Source organism: Lontra canadensis, unplaced genomic scaffold (genome assembly GCF_010015895.1).
Source record: "Lontra canadensis isolate GAN:19392208 unplaced genomic scaffold, GSC_riverotter_1.0 scaffold161, whole genome shotgun sequence".
In the NCBI taxonomy this organism is placed as follows: domain Eukaryota; kingdom Metazoa; phylum Chordata; class Mammalia; order Carnivora; family Mustelidae; genus Lontra; species Lontra canadensis.
In genome coordinates this window covers 558,751-575,699 of record NW_022631155.1, presented here as the reverse complement: position 1 = coordinate 575,699, position 16,949 = coordinate 558,751, and the positions used below count along the sequence as shown (strand labels likewise).

Here is a 16,949-nt window from a genome sequence, read left to right as displayed (position 1 = left end):
TTTTTAACTTTATTTTGTTTTTTTCAATGTTCCAAGACTCATTGTTTATGCATTATAAAATCATTTTTAAAAAGACTGGATCACTTACTGATTTCTCATAGGATATTAATATTTAGTGGAACACAGTTTGAAAGATCCTGACAGGAACAGTGACCAGGATTGTGAAAGGCCTTGAAACCATATAATATAAAAGATGTTTGAAGACACTGAAGATAGAATTCCCCTCAAATATCATGAGGCTCATCCTGTGAAAAGGGGAATAGACTGACTTTAGAGGGCAAAAGGAGTAAAATCCCTCAAAATAAGGAATAATTCTCTGATTAAAACTGCCCAACAATGGAAAAAACTTCCTACAGAGGTTTAAAGTGGCACTACCACCTCACTTACTAGAGATAGTCAAGTAGAATCTAGATAGCTAACTATTAGAGTTGCTACAAAAGGGATTATTATCCTGGAAGAGAGGTTGGTCCAGAAAAAGATGCAACTTCCTTCAAGAGACAACATTCTGTGCTTCATTATTCAGCTTACAGACATTTCATGATTTAACAGGCATTTCAACTATGTTTCTGAAATATGGAGTGATTCAGTGATGAATTGAAACTAGGTGATGGTGTTTACCCAGGGATACACAGGGTGTGCTCTTTGGTAAAAATATCAGGAGGCACACTTAATTTCACACTATCCAGTCACCGAACACTTAGAGAGCCAGGAAAGAAGACTCAGTGGACAAGAACTTGTATGGCAGTAAGACAATAGATGTAGCACTTTAAATCATCAAACAGAAGAATAAAAGAGCTGGAATCTAAATTCATTTACAGGTCATCAAGTAAAGGACAGGAATGGGTTTGCTCAAAATTAATAAGTCATTGATAGAAGAACTATGGTTATAATTGAAGTCTTCTCTAAGTCCGAGACTATTGCCACCATACCAAACCACTGAGATCTTATGACAGAGGTTTGTAATGATGTGGATTCCTCTCAAGAAGGGAGTTATCATTTGGTTTTAATATAAATCTAATTAATGTTCAATAAATCTATGTTTAGTCATTAAAATCTTCCCTAAGGAGTTAAGTGCCCATTGACCAAGTGTAGACTTTGTGTGTAACACTGCCACAAATCTTCTATAATTCCATAATTATGCCTAATAACTTGCTTACACATTTTCTCCCTTTTGCTAAAAATCAAAATGTTGTAGTTATCTCCTGCATTGAAAAGCTGCCTTGGTTATTTATAAGATTGTATCTATCTTTCAATTCAAAAATAATTTATTTACTGTTCCTTGCCATCTAATACTATGAACATTACTCTGTCAGATATTTTATTATATGATGTCTCTCTTCAAAATTCATGGAGAAGAAAATTCTTGCAATCATTCATTCATTCCTCTTGTCCCTTTTCCTGTGGAGAATGAAAGCTATTTCCAAAAAAAAAGAATGTTATATTAAAATTGCCATTTGGGAGAGGTTTTACCCTTTCTGTCCATCTTGTGTTCATTATTTCGGTAAACACCTGCCAAGCACCTTCCTTCACAGTACTTGGGTGGAAGAAAAGGAACAAAACTAACTCATATTCATTGAGTTTACCTAGTGATTTATGTATTTTCTTAATCTCTAGAACAACCTGACAAAATACTTATCTCAACCCTATTTTTACAGATGATAAAAAGATTTGGGAAGGTAAGAAAATGCTCCACATTCACATAACTAGAACAACTGGCAGAGGTAGGACCAATCGACCTCTTGGTCTGTCTGACTAAAAAGTCAATGTTCTCTGCTGCAATTCCTGTTTGAAGAGGAAGAGATTCATGTCAAGGCAGAGTACAGAGTATACAGAAGCTATCCTACTATGAGCATGACATAGGCCTTAGAGTGTTTTGCTTTCACCCACAAATGTTATCTTGTTTTGATGAAAGGGATGAAAGGTACAGCACAGGTAATATAGTGAATAGTATTGTAATAGTGTTGTATGGTGACAGACGATAGCTATGCTTTGTGGTGAGCATGGCATAACGTATAGAGAAGTTGAATCACTATGTTTTATACCTGAAACTCATACAACATTGTGTATCAATTATACTTTAATTTAAAAAAAAGAAGGTTGTGGGAATTCACAGTGCCCGAATAGACAAAACTTGACCTCTATATGCCTCACTGGATGAGACTAATTAAAAAGCAAAAGAGAAGTGCCTGGAATGCTGGGCCTCCTTTCAAGTTTCTTGGCTGAAAGTGGTCAGATTCTTACTGTGGCTCAAGGCTCTCATCAGGGAGTAAATGTTTAAATTTTAAAGAAAAACAGTCAACTCTGGTGGTTACGTAATTCATGAACTACTTGCCTCCTTGTTTCGTGCTTGCACTTGGTGTATTGATATGATCCCAATAAAAGTGGAGACAAAGCTTGGCTTGAAGCCTTTTGCCACTATAGCATCTGGTCTCCAGGCCTCTCCTTTCTCTTGCTAAGGTGTCTGGAGTAATCTTTTCATTCGCTGTCTCCGGGTTTGGTAGCCAAACCCAACAAAGTTGGGCAAATAGAAAAAATATTAAAGTAGTATAAATGATCTTTTAGCAAATTACTTTAAATGTAAATAAGCTAACTACTCCAGGTAAAAGACTAGATTTTCAAACTGGATAAAACAATAAAACTCGGGACGCCTGGGTGGCTCAGTGGGTTAAGCCTCTGCCTTCGGCTCAGGTCATGATCTCGGGGTCCTGGGATCGAGTCCTGCATCGGGCTCTCTGCTCAGCAGGGAGCCTGCTTCCCTTCCTCTCTCTGCCTGCCTCTCTGCCTACTTGTGATCTCTGTCTGTCAAATAAATAAATAAAATCTTTAAAAAAAAAAAAAAACAATAAAACTCAACTATCAGCTGCTAACAAGTGAAACATTTAAGTATAAGTATACATAAACTTTGAAAAGAATGGGCAAGGATATACAATGCAAATACTAACTCCTCCACTTTCCCCGCCAAAAGCAGTGTAGCTATACTGATTGTAGTCAAGGTGCATAGACTTTGGAGCAAGAAGCATTATTTAAAAAAAAAAGAGGGAGTCTTCATAATGATAAAGGAGTTATTCAAACATGAAAATGTCACAACTGTAATCTGTATGTAGTCTATATCTTGCATTTATATCCGTAAAATAAAAACTGAAGGACGTAAAAAGTGAAATATGCATATCAATCAGATAAAGAGGTTTTTTTCCAGCTTAAGATATTATTAACATAAAATATATACAAGTTTAAGCTATAAAATGGGGGTGCCTGGGTGGCTCAGTTGGTTGAGCGATTGCCTTCGCTCAGGTCATGATCCCAGACTTCCAGGATCGAGTCCCGCATTGGGCTCCCAGCTCCTTGGGGAGTCTGCTTCTCCCTCTGACCTTCTCCTCTCTCATGCTCTCTCTCACTCATTCTCTCTCAAATAAATAAATAAAATCTTTTAAAAATTTTTTAAAAAATGGGATGATCTGATAAATGCATATACTATAAAATGATTACCACTATAAGATTACTTAACACTTCCATCCTGTCATATAATTACCTTTGTATGTGTGTGGGGGGGATTATAACATCTAAGTTCTACTTTCTTACCAACTTTCAAGTATATAATACAGTACTGTTAATTAATTACAGTCAACCATGCTGTACATTGGATTTCCAGAACTTATTCATCTTAAGAACTGGAAGTTTGTACCCTTTGACAAACATCTCAATTTTTCCATTCCTCCATCCAGCCCCTGGAAATTACCATTCTACTCTCTATTTCTACGAGTTTGGATTTTTTAGTTTTCACTTACAGGTGAGAATATACAATATTTGTCTTTCCCTGACTTATTTTACTTAGCATAATGTTTTCTAATATATATTTGTCTATGTATTTACCTTATATTTTACAATACTAAAATCAATTATACTTTACTCTCTAACCATAGTGAAATTAAGCTAAAAATAAGTTTCAAAATAATAAGAAAATCACAAACTCCATGTAAATTAAACAATAAACTTCTAAGTAATTTGTAGATCAAAAAGAAATTAAAAGATACTGAAAAATATTTTACATTGAATATATATAGTAATGCAGATACATTTTAAAATTTATGGGGTACAGTTAAGTCTGTGTTTAGATGAAATATACAGCCTTGATATTGTATATTAGAAAAGAAAAAAACGAAAAAAATGAGAGGAATTAAAAAAAACAATAAAGATGAAGGTAGTTCTTTGAAAAAAATAAAATTGATGAATCCCTTGTAAGGGAGATTAAAAAAAATAGAAAACAAAAATGACCAATATTAAGAATGGAAATTTGATTATCACTACAGGTGCTACAGTGAAGAAGAAGAGGGAGGAGGAAAAGGAGAAGGAGGAGAAGGAGAAGAAGAAAAAGAGGAGGAGGGGAAAGGGGGGGAGGAGAGGGAGGATATTAACAGCTTCTTGGCAATAAATGTCACAACCTGTATAAAATAGATAAATTCCTTGAAAAATACTTCTTACAGTAATGAGAGAAGAAACAGAACATCTAACAGTCTGTCTCATAATGATGTTTAATATTGATAAAGGAAAAAACTTTTTAAACCAACTGGCTCAAATAGTTTCACCTGTGAATTCTTCTAAATTTTCAGGGAAAATATAATGTTAATCTCACAAGAGCTTTTCAGAGAGTAGATATGGAGGGAAAAGTTTCCAGCTCTTTTTATGAGATCAGCATAATAAACATTACCAAAATTGAATGAGGACATTACAAATAAAGGAAAGCAATCGACCAATGTTTACTTAAAAAAATGCAAAACTCCAAAACAAACTATTAGCAAATTAAATATAGTGATATATAAAATAATAATGTACTGTGATCAGGCAGAGTTTATTCTAGAAATGCAAGGGTGGTTTATCATTCATAGTTTTATTTTTTTAATTTTTTATTTGAGTAGAGTTGGCACAGAGTGTTACATTAGTATCAGGTATACAACATAATAAATCAACTTCTCTATATGTGATGTTATGTTCACTAAGAACATAACTACTATCTGTCACAAATAACACTATTACAATATTGTTGACTATCTTCCCTATGCTGTACCTTTTGTTCTCATAAATTATTCATTTCATAACTGAAAGCATATATCTTCCACTCTCCTTTACCCATTTTGCCTATCCCCTGCCTCCCTTCTGGCAAACACCAATTTGTGCTCTGTGTTTATAGATCTGTTTCTACTTTCTGTTGGTTTATTAATTAATTTATTTTTTTAATTTTTTAAATTTCTTTTCAGTGTTCCAGAATTCATTGTTTATACACCACACCATGCAGTACATGCCCTCCATAATACCCACCACCATACAGCAATTCAGTAATGTGGAAGGATACAAAATCAATATACAGAAATAATTTGCTCTCTTATACACTAACAATGAAAATACAGAAAAGGAAATTAGAGAATCGATCCCATTTACTATAGCACCAAGAACCATAAGATACCTGGGAATAAACCTAACCAAAGAGGTAAAGGATCTGTACTCAAGGAACTACAGAACACTCATGAAAGAAATTGAAGAAGACATGAAAAGATGGAAGAGCATTCCATGCTCAAGTATCGTTAGAATAAACATTGTTAAAATGTCTATACTGCCTAGAGCAATTTATACTTTTAATGCCATGCTGATCAAAATTCCACCAGTATTTTTCAAAGAGCTGGAGCAAATAATCCTAAAATTTGTATGGAATCAGAAGAGACCCCGAATCACTAAGGAAATGTTGAAAAACAAAAATAAAACTGGGGGCATCATGTTACCTGATTTCAAGCTTTACTACAAAGCTGTGATCACCAAGACAGCATGGTACTGGCATAAAAACAGTCACATAGACCAGTGGAACAGAGTAGAGAGCCCAGATATGGACCCTCAACTCTATGGTCAGTTAATCTTCAACAAAACAGGAAAAAATATACAGTGGAAAAAAGACAGTCTCTTCAATAAATGGTGCTGGGAAAACTGGGCAGCTATATGTAGAAGAATGAAACCTGACCATTCTCTTACACCATACACAAAGATAAACTCAAAATGGATAAAAGACCTCAATGTGAGACAGGAATCCATCAGAATCCTAGAGGAAAACATAGGCAGTAACCTCTTTGATATCAGCCACAGCAACTTCTTTCAAGATATGTCTCCAAAGGCAAAGGAAACAAAAGCAAAAATGAATTTTTGGAACTTCATTTATTATTTTAAATTTCCACATAGGGGTCAAATAATATGGTGTTTGTCTTTCTCTGTATGACTTATTTTTATTAGCTAATGTCCTGTAGGTCCATCCATGTTGTTGCGAATGGTACAACCTTATCTTTTTATGGTTGAGTAATATTCCAGTGTGTGTATGTGCTCATGTGTGTAGATAAACCATATCTTCTTTATCCATTTATCTATTAACGAACACTGGGGTTGCCTCCATATCTTGGATATTGTAAATAATGCTACAGTAAACATAAGGGTGCAAATATCTTTTCAAATTAGTGTTTTCATTTTCTTTGGGTAAATACCTAGTAGCAAAATTATTGACTCAATGCATTTCTATTTTTAAATACTGAGGAACTTCCATATTATTATCCGTAAGAGTTTCATCCATTTACATTCCCACCAACAGTGCATGAGGATTCCATGTTCACCAAATTCTCATCATCATTTATTATTTCTGATGTTTTCATTTTGATCATTCTGATAGGCATAAGGTAATACCTCATCATAGTTTTGATTTACATTTCTCTGATGATGAGTGATGCTCAGCATCTTTTCATGTCTGTGTTGGTCATCCATATGTCTTCTTTGGAAAAATGGTTATTCAAGTCTTTTGCCCATTTTGTAATCAGATTATTTGGGTTTTGTTTTAAGTTGTGTAAGTTCTCTACATATTTTGGGAATTAACTCCTTATTGGATATATCATTTGCAAATATTTTCCCCCAGTCAGTAGATTACCTTTCTACTTTTGTTGGTTAACTTCATTGTATGAATGCTTTTTGGTTGGTGTAGTCCCGATAGTTCATTTTTGCTTTTATTTCCCTTGCCTTAGGAGACATACCTGGAAAAATGTTACTATGGCTGATGTCACAGAAATTGCTGCCTGTGTCTCTTCTACCATTTTTGTGGTTTCAGTTCTCACATTTAGGTTGTTAATCCAATTTGAGTTTTTGTGTGTACAGTGTTAGGAAATGGTCCAATTTCATTCTTTTGCACATAGCTCTCCAGTTTTCCTTACAACATATGTTGAAGAGATTGTCTTTTCCCCATTGTATATTCTTGCGAACTTTGTAATAGATTAATTGACTATATAAATATGGGTTTATTTCTGGACTCTCTATTCATTCATAGATGAATAGAGATTCATTCATAGATGCATCTATTTTTGTGTCAGTACCACACTGTTTTGATTACTACAGCCTTGTTTTGTATCTTGAAATCCAGAATTGTGATATCTCCAGCTTTGTTCTTCTCTCTCAAGATTGCTTTGGCTATTTGGGGCTTTTTATGGTGTGTGATTTCATGCAAAATTTAGTGTTATTTGCTTTAGTTCTGCAAGAAATGCTGTTGGTGTTCTAATGAGAATTGCATTAAATCTGTAGATTGCTTCAGGTAGTATGGATATTTTAATAACTTTAACTCTTCCAATCCATGAATATGAAACGTCTATTTGTTTGTGTTGTCGTCAATCTCATTCATCAATGTCTTACAGTTTTTAAAGTACAGTTCTTTCACCTCCTTGGTTAAACTTATTCCTATGTATTTTGTTCTTTTTGGAGTAATTATAAATCAAATTGCTTTCTTAATTTCTCTGCTACTTCATTATTACTGTATAGAAACACTATTGATCTCTGTGTATTAACTTTGTATCCTGCAACTTTACTGAATTCATTACTCCCAGTAGATTTTTTTGGTGGAGTGTTAGGGTTTTCAATGTATAGTATCAACTCACTTGCAAATAGTGATGGTTTAACTTTTTCTTTACCAATATGGATGCTTCTTATTTCTTTTTTCTTTTTGTTTAATTATTGACACAAGGACTTCCAGTACTATGTTAAATAAAAGTGTAAGAGTGGGTATCCTTTTCTTATTTCTTATCTTAGAGAAAAAGCTCTCTATTTTTCCTCTACATATGATGAGTATTGAGTATGATGCCAGCTGTGGGTTTTTCATAAATTGTCTTTATTATGTTGAGGTATGTTTCCTTTAAACCTACTTTGGTGGGAGTTTTTATTATGAACAGAGTTTGAATTTTGTCAAATACTTTTTCTACATCTGTTGAGATAATCATGTATATTTTATCCTTCATTGTGTTGATGTGGCATATCATATTGATTGATTTGTGAATATCAAAACACACTTGCATCCCGGAATAAAAGCAGTTTGCTTGTGGTAAATGATCCTTTTAATGTATTGTTGAATGTGGTTTGATATTTTGTTGAGGATTTTTGAATATTTATTCATCAGAAATACTGCCTGCCCTGCAGTTTTCCTTTTTTGTAGTGCCTCTGTCTGGTTTTGGTGTCAGGATAAGTTTGGCCTCATAGAATGAATTTGAAATTTTTCCTTACTCTTCCATTTTTTTGAGTAGTTTAAAGAAAGTATTATCTCTTCTTTAAATGTTTGGTACAATTCACCTGTGAATCCATCTGGTCCTGGACTTTTATTTTTTGGTAGTTTTTGTTTACCAGTTAACTTTTATTGCTAGTGATTGATCTGTTCCAATTTTCTATTTCTTCCTTCCTGATTCAAAGCTGGAAGACTGTATGTTTCTAGGAATTTATCAATTTCTTCTAGTTTGTCTAGCTCATTGGTATATAATTTTCCATAGTATTCTCTTATCATCCTTTGTATTTATGTGTGGTCAGTTGTTACTTTTTGTTTTTTATTTTATTTGTTTGGGTCCTTCTCTTTTTTTCCTGATGAGTGTAAGAGTTTATGAATTTTGTTTATCTTTTCAAAGAACAAGCTCTTGTTGTTTTTTTTCCTACTTTTTTTTTTTTAGTCTTTATTTATTTCTGCTCTGATCTTTACTACTTCCTTTCTTCTAATCACCTTGGGCTTTTTTCTTTTTCTAGTTCCTTTAGTTATAAGTTGAGCTTTCTCTTCTTTCTTAAGGTAGGCCTATATTGCCATATATTTCCTTCTTGAAATGGATTGTACAGTGCTCCAAAGATTTTGGAACATTGTTTTCATTTTCATTTGTTTCTGTGTATTTTTTTAAATCTTTAATTTGATTACTTCATTGACTCATTGGTTGTTTAGTATCATGTTGTTTAGCCTTCATATATTTGTGGTTGTTTCCAGTTTTTTTTTCCCTCGTGATTGATTCTAGTTTCATATCATTGTGGTTGGAAAAGATGCATGGTATGATTTCAACATTCCTAAATTTATTGAGACTTGTTTGTGGCCTAACATGGGATCTATCCTTGAGCATGTTCTATATGCCTTTGAAAAGAATGTGTATTCTTTTGTTTTAGATGGATGTTTTGTATATATTTGTTATGTCCATTCATCTAATGTGCCATTCAAAGACACTGTTTCTTTATTGATTTTCTGCATAGATGACCTAGTCACTGATAAAAGTGGGAGGTTGAAGTCTCCTACTATCATTGTGTTGCCATCAATTTCTTTTTTATGTTTATTAATATTTGATTTATGTATTTAGGTACTTCATTTTGGGGTGCATAAATATCTACAATTTTCATATCTTCTTGCTGGATTGTTTTATCATCATATAATGTCTTTCTATGTCTCTTGTGACAGTCTTTGTTTTCAAGTCTGTTTTGTCTGGGGGTGCCTGGGTGGTTCAGTTGATTGAGCATCTGACTCTTGATTTTGGTTCAGGTCAGGATCTTAGGGTTGTGAGATCAAGCCCCACATCAAGTTCTGTGCTGAGGGTAGAGCCTGCTTAAGACTCCCTCTCTGGCCCTCTCTGCCCCTGCCCCCTCTCTTTTTCTCTTTCCCCTTATAAAAAGTAAAATAAAATCTTTAAAAAAAGATAAAAATATAAAGTAGGCTTTGTCTGACATAAGCATTGCTACTCAGTCTTCTTTTTTTCACTTCCATTTGCATGGTATTTTTCCATCCCTTCACTTTCAGTGTCTATGTGTCTTTAGGTGTGAGGTGAGTCTCTTATAGGCAGCATATAAATGGATCTTGCTTTTTTATTTTTTTAATCTGTTCCAACACACTATGTCTTTTCATTGTAGCATTTAGGTCATTTATATTTAAAGTAATTATTGATAGGTATGTACTCACTACAATTTTGTTATTTGTTTCCTGGTTGTTTTTGTAGTTCTTCTCTGTTCTTTTCTTTTTCTCTTGCTCTCTTTTGCAGTGACTGATGGTTTCTGTAGAGTTATGTTCAGTTTTTTTTTTCCTCTTTATTTTCTGTGTATCTATTACAGGTTTGGGGTTTATGGTTACCATAAAGTTCATATATAAAATCCCAAGTATATAGCAGTCTATATTAAGTTGATGGTCATTTAAGTTCAAACACATACTTTAAAAACTTTTTCCTTTTTTTTTTAACTCCTTCCTCCCTCTTCCACATTTTACGCATATGCTGTTATATTTTACATGGTTTTATTTATAAATTTCTTATGTCTTAATTGTGTCTATTTCTTTTTAATTATTATGTTCAGTTAGCCATTTCTTTTCCATTTAATAGCGGAAATAGTCTTTTTTTTTTTTTTTTACTTAAAGAAATCCCTTTAACAATTCTAATAAGGCTAGTTTAGTGGTGCTAAACTCCTTTAACTTTTGTCTGTAAAATTGTCTTCTTCAAATCTAAATAATAACCTTGCCAGGTAGAATATTCTTGGTTATAGTTTTTTTTTTTTTTCCAGCACTTTGAATAAATCATGCCAGTGACTCTAATTTGGATAAGGCCCTGCTGAGAGTACTACGGGCCTCAAGTGTCCTTGATCTGGCTTGTGGGGCAGTGGTCCATGCCAGAAAGTGTAAGCTGAGGAAACTTGGGGCTGCTACCAATACCCCTCCACCAAACACTTGGTAACTGAAGTGGTGTTGTACCTCAGAGAAAATTATGCTATTGTTCTCAGCCTCAGAATCAGAGCCATGACTCAGAGATTTTGCCCTATTGATTCTTGCTCTTATACTTATTATTTAAATCATTATTGTTAGCTCTTTTTTTTCCAGTTTTTTAAGTGAAGGCTTGGGACATTAATTTAAGGTTAATCTTTCCTGATATAGCCATCTAATGTTACAAGTTTTCCTCTTAGCACTGCTTTATATCACATTTTTTATTTTGTTCAATTGAAAAAGTTTTGCATTTTCTTTTGTATTCTTCTTTGACTTGTGATTTATTTAGGGCTTTATTTCTTAGGTCTCAAGTACATTGAGATTTTCAAGGTATATTTCTATTTTTAATTTCTAATTTTATTCCATTGTGGCCAAAGAACATACTTTATATGTTATAAGTTCTTTTAATCTTTTTATGACAAAGAATATGGTCTATTTTGGTAAATGTGGTATGAATATTTGAAATTTGAACATTCTTTTTTTAAGATTTTTATTTATTTGACAGAGAGAGAGTACATATACTTGAAAAGCATGTGTATTCTGCTTTTGTTGGTTGGACTGTTCAATAAATGCCAATCAAGTCAAGTCGATTGATAGTGTAGTTCTTGTTTCTGTTGCCTTTACCTATTTTCTACCTACTGTTATATTGCTTATATTGCTTATTGAGGACTGTTGGAATCACGATATTAGAGATAACCTTTTTCTCATTTCAGTTCTCAATCTTTGCTTCATGTGTTTAGATGTTCTGTGATTAGGTGCAGAAATATTTAGGATTGTTATGTACTCTTAATGAATTGACCCCTTCATTATGAAATGGCCCTCTTTATTTCTAGCAATATTTTTTGCTCTAATATATCTTTTCTGATATTAAAATGGCCATTCCAACCTTCTTTTGATTAGTGTTGGCATGGCGCACATTTTCCATCCTCTTATTTTATTTATTTATTTATTTTTAGAAATAAACACTTTTTTATTAACGTATAATGTATTATTTGCCCCAGTGGTACAGGTCTGTGAATCATCACGCTTACACACTTCACAGTTCTCATACCCTCCCCCATGTCCATAACCCAGCTACCCTCTCCATACCCGACCTTCAGCAACCCTCAGTTTGTTTTGTGAGATTAAGAGTCTCATATGTTTTTTTTCCCTCCTGATCCCATCTTGCTTCATTGTTTTCCTTCCTTACCTTCCAAACCCCCCACTTTGCCTCTCAAATTCCTCATATCAAGGAAATCATATGATAATTATCTTTCTCTGATTGACTTATTTCACTCAGCATAATACCCTCTAGTTCCATCCACGTTGTTGCGAATGGCAAGATTTCGTTTCTTTTGATTGCTGCACAGTATTCCATTATATATATATATATATATATGCATATATGCATATATATATATATACATCTTTATTTATTTATCTGTTGATGGACATCATCCTTTTATTTTTAACTTATTTACAGCTTTATATTTAAGGTGGGTTTCTCTCAGTAGGTAATTTTGCATGTTGCTTTTTTAAAAAAAAGCCAATTTCACTATCTCTGCCTTTTAAAGTAGATGTTTGAATTATTTATATTTAACGTGATGATTGATATCATTTTTATTGCTTTTCTATTTGTTTTATCAATTTTTGTTACATTTTCTTCTTTTTCTGCCTCCCTACCAATTATCTTTATTATTCTATTTTTATAACAGTTCTTGCTTTATTAGCAATAATTTATCTTTAAGTTCAACAGCATACACATTTATCACAATCTGCCTACAAGTAATATTATATTACGTCACATACAAAAAACTTTCAACAATATATTTCTATTTTGTCTTCTCCTGGCTTGTGTGCTATTGTTGTCATACATCTTCCATATATATACATATATATATGGAAGATATATATATATATAAGATATATATATATATATTTCTGCTTTACGCAGTCACTTATCATTTACAGAGATTTGAAAAAAAAACTATCTTATATTTACTTACATAGTTTTTATTTGTGTTGCTCTTCCCTCCTTTGTATAAATTCATATTTCTATCTGGTATTATTTTCCATTTGTCTGACACACTTCCATTTACATGTCTTGCAGTATACATCTGTTGGTGAATTTTTCAGCTTCTATGAGTCTGAAAAAGTATTTATTGTGCTATATTTTTAAAATGTATTATCTCTGGTTACATATTTTTAGATTGACAGGTTTTATCCAGTATGTCAAAGCTATTGCTAACTACATTCTTGCTTGGTTATTTCTGACAAGAAGTCTGCTGTCCTTCTAAAATTTTCCCTCTGAACATAATGTTTTGTTTTACTGTTTGCTTTTTTTTAAATTTCTTTTCAGTGTTCCATAATTCATTGTTTATGTTTGCTTTTAAGATTTTCTCTTTATCTGAAGGAGATCAGAAAATATATTTGAATAAAAAATGATAAAAAAATTCTAAATTTGATGAAAATTATAATTCTCACAGAGAATCTCAAAAGATAAGAAACATTAATAAAATTACACAAAGGGATATGATTAAATTGCTTACAACTAGCGATAAAGGTAAATATGGTCCCTGTTACTCTATGTTAGCCAATAGCAAAAAGCTCCACTCATATTTTTCATGGATAGTCAAACTCTACATGTCTACAAGTTAATTTCCACCTCTTCCCCTACCTTATATGTTCCAGCCACAACTCCAAAAGAAATAGAATAAAACCAAATAACCTGCTCCTCTTCTAATGTTCTCTGTTTTAGAAAATAGCACCAGGGAGGGAGTTAAGATGGGGGACCCCAGGCTTGACTCATTCCATCAAACACAGCCAGATCAACATCAAATCATTTTACATACCTAGGAAATCGATCTGAAGATTAAGAGAACAACTTATACAATTAGAGGGAGAGAACATGGCAGGTAAGAGGTGCAGAAATGTGAATTTGGGGAGAGAAAAATCCACAGTGCTATGGAGGAGAGGGCACAGAGAGAGAAAGAGAGAGGGGGAGAGAAAGTAGTGCATCAGGTCACACAAGTAAAACACCCCCACCCAAATCCACTGGGGAATAGAGAGGAACTGACTATCACAAGTTTTTACAAACAGTGGAGTTTAACTTCTGAGATTTTGGAAGTCCACGCCATTCACCAGAGTCAAGCTGGGTGGGTAGCAGTACTCCTGGGGAAAAGGAGGGCAGAAGCCCAAGAACAGACAGTGGACAGCATGGTACAGGGATCCCCTGGGTCACACTGGGAAAGAATGTTCCCCTTCCTAGAGTACATTTGGAAGAGGATATATAACCTCTCCATGGACAAAAGACCTGCCAGGCACCATTGAGTAGCTGCTCATCAGCAAGGGACAGAAGCACATGCAGAGGGCAGATAACCTAGTTGTAGCTTTTTATGGTACTTCACCATAAACTAAGCACCCATGTGTCCATGTAACTGCTCTTCTGGGACCAAACAGCACCAGACACAGTGCTGTTAGGCCCTCCTCTAGAGGAGAGAAGCAGGTCTGCATTTTATTGGGTCTTTTAAGATTTGAAGTTTTGAATCCTAGCCACATGCCAGAGATTAAAAAACAAACAAACAAACACCAGGAGAATCATGGAACGAGGTGTGCTGATGGCCTGAGCATAGGCAGATTGAGGGTAGGTATCTGATGGAAGCCTGGGACATATGAGGAGAGATGATTCACTTCTCTGTGAGGGCTTCTGGAACAATGGTGGGCATGAGCTTCCCTCCCTGGGGATGAGAAAATGTGGTGATGCCACCTTCCCCCCACACACTAGAACAGTGGGACTTCATGAAACAACACAGTACCCCCAGTTGGGGGTGGAATCATTTATACCAAACACCACTCCCTACACCCTGCAGGGGAATCTCTAATAGGATAGGTATGACTGTGAGCCAGTATAGCAGTCTCCCACACCAGAGGACCAGCACAAGTCCCCCCACATTCATCAAGTCTACTGATCATAGAGTGCTTCAAAGCATCAGCTTCAGTTCTTGTGGAAATAGGACCAAGCATATTTTCCCCCTTTGGATCAAGTTTATAGTTTTTGGCTTCTTTGTTTGTTTTTCTCTTTTTCTGAATCAGTCTTCTTTTTTTCTTTTTCTTTAGAATCAGGTTTATAGTTTTTTGTTTGTCTGTTTCTTTGTGTTTCTTATTCTTTTTCCTTTTTTTTTTTTTGGTTTGTTTTTGTTTTTGTTACCTCTTTATTGTTTTTACTTTTTTTAAAATTTTTTATTTCTTTTCAGTGTAACAGTATTCATTGTTTTTGCATCATCAGCCATAGCAACTTCTTTCAAGATATGTCTCCAAAGGCAAAGGAAACAAAAGTGAAGATGAACTTTTGGGACTTCATCAAGATCAAAAGCTTCTGCAGAGCAAAGGAAACAGTCAACAAAACAAAGAGGCAACCCACAGAATGGTAGAAGATATTTGCAAATGACAGTACAGATAAAAGTTTGATATCCAGGTTCTATAAAGAACTCCTCAAACTCAACACACCTAAAATAGATAATCATATCAAAAAATGGGCAGAAGATATGAACAGACACTTCTCCAATGAAGACATACAAATGGCTATCAGACACATGAAAAAATGTTCATCATCACTAGCCATCAGGGAGATTCAAATTCAAACCACATTGAGATACCACCTTACACCAGTTAGAATGGCCAAAATTAGCAAGACAGGAAACAACATGTGTTGGAGAGGATGTGGAGAAAGGGGAACCCTCTTACACTGTTGGTGGGAATGCAAGTTGGTGCAGCCACTTTGGAGAACAGTGTGGAGATTCCTCAAGAAATTAAAAATAGAGCTTCCCTATGACCCTGCAATTGCACTCCTGGGTATTTACCCCAAAGATACAGATGTAGTGAAAAGAAGGGCCATCTTTTATCTTTTCTAATTTTTGGATCAGGTTTTTTGTTTGTTTTTTTTGCCAGTCTTATTTTAACAAACAAATCAAAGCATATCTAGTTAAAGTTTCAAACAGTCCCCACTGCAAACAAGGAAGAACTCTGCAGAGGACTGACCTGTGGGAAAGAGCAACCAAAAGCCAATAACAGAATGCACACACCATATACCAGAAACAGAAGTATCAAGTTCCTAACAGTATATTACCCCATATTAATGTAGCATTAGTCTCAGGAGTGGAAACATATCAAGCTTTCATAACATGCAAGAAACAAAAACCTAGACAAAATGACAAGACAAATGAATTCTCTCCAAAAGAAAGATCAAGAAGAAACCACAGCCAGGGATTTACTCAAAACAGATAGAAGCAATATATCTGAACAAGAACTTAGAAAAATCATCATAAGAACACTAGCTGGGATTAGGGGGAAAAACAACATAGAAGACACCAGAGAAACTTTCACTACAGAGATAAAAGACATTAAACTAGTCAGGGTGAACTAAAAAAAAAAATGCTATAATTGAGATACAAAATAAACTGCATGTAATCACAAAGAGGATGGAAGAAGCAAAGGAATGAACTGGTGGTATAGAAGACAAAATTGTGGAAAATACTGAAGCTAAAAAGAAGAGAGAAAAAAACTATTAGATTACAAACATAGACTTAAGGAACACAGCAATTCCATAGAATGCAATAATATCCATATCATAGGAGTCCCAGAAGAAGAAGAGCAGGTAAAGGGGGAAAAAGGTTTATTTGAACAACTTATAGCTAAAACTTCCCTAATCTAGGGAAAGGAATAAGCATTTAAATCCAGGAGGCCCAGAGAACTCCCCTCAAAATCAACAAAAATAGGTCAACACCAAGACATATCATCGGGGAACTTGCAAAATACAAAGATAAGAAGAAAATCCTGACAGCAGCTAGGGACAAAAGGTCCTTAACTTACAAGGGTAAACACATAAGGTTAGCAGCAGACCTGTCCACAGAAACATGACAAGTGAGAAGAAAGT

General features: G+C 34.2%; 1 protein-coding gene across 3 annotated transcripts in view; it reads right to left on the bottom strand.

Moving 5' to 3' along the window:
- Positions 1-16,949, bottom strand: part of GABRA3 (gamma-aminobutyric acid type A receptor subunit alpha3) — a 358,344-nt gene that overhangs the window by 173,145 nt on the left and 168,250 nt on the right. The gene's annotated exons all lie outside the window — the stretch shown is intronic.